This window comes from Cherax quadricarinatus, chromosome 3, assembly GCF_038502225.1.
Source record: "Cherax quadricarinatus isolate ZL_2023a chromosome 3, ASM3850222v1, whole genome shotgun sequence".
NCBI classification, from domain to species: Eukaryota; Metazoa; Arthropoda; class Malacostraca; order Decapoda; family Parastacidae; genus Cherax; species Cherax quadricarinatus.
The window spans coordinates 3,103,320-3,106,258 of NC_091294.1; the positions used below are offsets into that span (position 1 = coordinate 3,103,320).

The window sequence follows — 2,939 nt, forward strand, 5'->3', positions numbered from 1 at the left end:
GACGTGGCTTATATACTGTAGTGAGGTGAGGTGAAGCAGGCGGAGGCGGGGTCATAGTGGTACCATACACTAGTTGAAGTAGGTCTTCGTCCAAGGTTGAACAAGTGTTGAAGAATTCTTTGTAACAAGATCCCATGATGCTGCAGTGTCTGACAGTTGTGATGAATGGTTTGAAAAACCGACAAGTTGAAGATTGAGACACTTATGCAGCATATGGGAATCTTTATTCAGGAAACGTTTTGCCACACAGTGGCTTCATCGACTCCAGGTTGAGGGACTGATTACCTCATACTCCTCCTCTCCTTACGCCTTCCTCTTTGTATTGGACTGATGAAGCCACTGTGTGGCGAAACGTTTCCTGAATAAAGATTCCCATATGCTGCATAAGTGTCTCAATCTTCAAGTTTGATCAATATAGTTTAAAGCAAAATTGGGCAATAATAGGGATTTTAGAATAAAATTGGGCAATTGAGTATTTCTTAAAGTGAGGTAGAATTATTGAGGACAAGTTATGGTTAGTTTATAATAAAATAAGATAGAACTTATGGGACTCAAAACTATAGACGGTTTTATTCGGATTATTATTCCTGTAGGTTCATAACATGGAATAACTCTAGGAAGCCACTCAGTCTGACTTATTTTTTTATGGGTTCTTTGAACACTTTTTCCCCAGAACCTGACCTGCGAGTCATCTAGCATCAAAGGACCCCAGTGGAAATAAGTCACTCTGACTTTTTTGGGTTATCCCAGGTTCTCTACACATATGCTGCTATGTATGATAGTCTATGTAACTATTGGTGTATACCTGAATAAAATTACTTCTCTAAGTACCTGTTTACCTGTTAGGTGAACAAGAGCATTAGATGTAAGCAAACACCTCGTTCTTCTTCTCGTGTTGATATCGAACCCTTGTCTTTTACTTTTGAGCTGACACTTGAGTGAGTCATAAACTCTATATTCCATTCCTTTCTTAATATAATTCCATTTATAATCTCAAAACCGAACTCTCCGCAGTGAGTAGGATTCGAACCTACGCGGGAAGATCCCATCTGATTTCTAGTCAGACGCCTTAACCACTCGGCCATCACTGCGTATTAGTTTTACTACTGACAAATTTAAATAATCTAAATTTGCTTAAATTAATGTTAACCTAATATAAGTAAGTAAGTAAGTTTATTCAGGTATACACAAATACAGTTACATAGAGTTATCATACATAGCAGCATATGTGTAGAGAACCTGGGATAACCCAAAAAAGTCAGACAGAGTGACTTATTTCCATACAGTGCATTAATAAATAACTCGCACATAGAAGACAGGAGCTCATGTCCCGATAATATGAAAATCAATTATATATATATATATATATATATATATATATATATATATATATATATATATATATATATACAGTGGCTCCCTAGTATATTGATGATAAAGGCTAAAGTGTCATTTGAAAACAGGTGAATTTGTAAATGAAGTGATAAGCCTATAGAGGCAGGTGCCAGAAGTCACCAGAAACTTAACAGGTCAGCTGTTTTAATAATCTTCCTGGCCTGCTAGTGTACTCGCATATAATCTAGTGATACCAGTGAATAGCAGAAGTGATAATATAGCATTTATTGTGGTGGAGACGGAAAAAAAAAAAATAGAAAAGCTAGATACAGCGATTGATAAACAAGGGTTGAGGTCGACCGTTCGTCATTGTAGGAGCTGCCAGCAGTCACCGATTTCTTCAACACGCAAGTTATACTTTTGTATCAGTCAAATCACATATTACTCGGGTAGATAATTTCCAGTAGATCCTTCATGTGTTAGCTCAAATCACCGACCAGTATGTTTTAAATAAGTGACCCACTGATCAGATCAGATCGACTGGTCCGAACCCTTGACTGGTCCGAACCCGGGACTGGTTTCAAACGGTTTCGTTGGACAATAAAGCAGACTGTAAACGGATGGGGTTGTAGGCGCCCTTATAAACACAAACATTAAAAATCAGGAACGTGACGGTAAGCTGTCCAATATACAAAAACAGTTAGAAACAGAAATACAAATAGCTAGAGCTTCATTTAAGGTTATTAATAGAATATTCAAGAGGTTGCTAGTAGAATTGCAGTAAATCAACCATTCAAATCATTATGAAGCTGTGTGTAGTCTGTGGTCAGTCAAACAAACGGGCTTCCACATGGATAAATTGTCATTTTTGTGGAAATTGGTGTCACGCCCCTTGTGCAGATATTCAAGAACTAGCTACAAGCAGTATTAAAACAGAGAAGTGTTTTTGGGTATGCCCAAATGAGGAAAATCTGTGGACTAAAATCACAAGGGTATTAAAAGAGGACAACATCAAAGCTGCTTTCATAGAAAACCTGGAAGCTTTCTACAACAGATGGGAACATAAAAAGTCTGGGCTGAATGGTACTGCCCTTGATACTGGCCATGTAGTCAGAAACTGTAAGGCTGGAGGTGATGTCCTGGTAGTCAGTAAATGTGGGGCTGATAGTGCTGTCCTGGGAGACAGTAATGGTGAAGCTGGAGGTGCTGTCCTGGGAGACAGAAATGGTGAAGCTGGAGATACTGTCCTGGGAGACAGTAATGGTGAAGCTGGAGATACTGTCCTGGGAGACAGTAATGGTGAAGCTGGAGATTTTGTCCAGGTAGTCGGGAATTATACGCAGGAAGGAATACATATAAATGACCTCATAGGGGACAGGAGCCATAGTAGGGAAACAAGTGTAGTCAAAGATAAGATAAAACCAATATTGCAAACTAGAAATACCGCAGGAAATAGCAAACAAGAGGACTCCAATAGCAATACTGAGGATAAATTACCAAAAACAACTGGTGGGAGCTCCATTGTTGGTGCTAGGGAGGATAGAAGTAAGACAGGGAAACATGCACCAACAGGGAATACAGTCACAGAAACCCAAGGCAAGCGG

At 39.1% G+C, this 2,939-nt stretch overlaps 1 non-coding gene across 1 annotated transcript; it reads right to left on the reverse strand.

The window, feature by feature from the left end:
* Positions 1–1,009: 1,009 nt before the first annotated feature.
* Positions 1,010–1,091, reverse strand: TRNAS-AGA (transfer RNA serine (anticodon AGA)). The gene has a single exon. It is a non-coding gene; the product is annotated as a tRNA-Ser (tRNA).
* Positions 1,092–2,939: the final 1,848 nt, after the last annotated feature.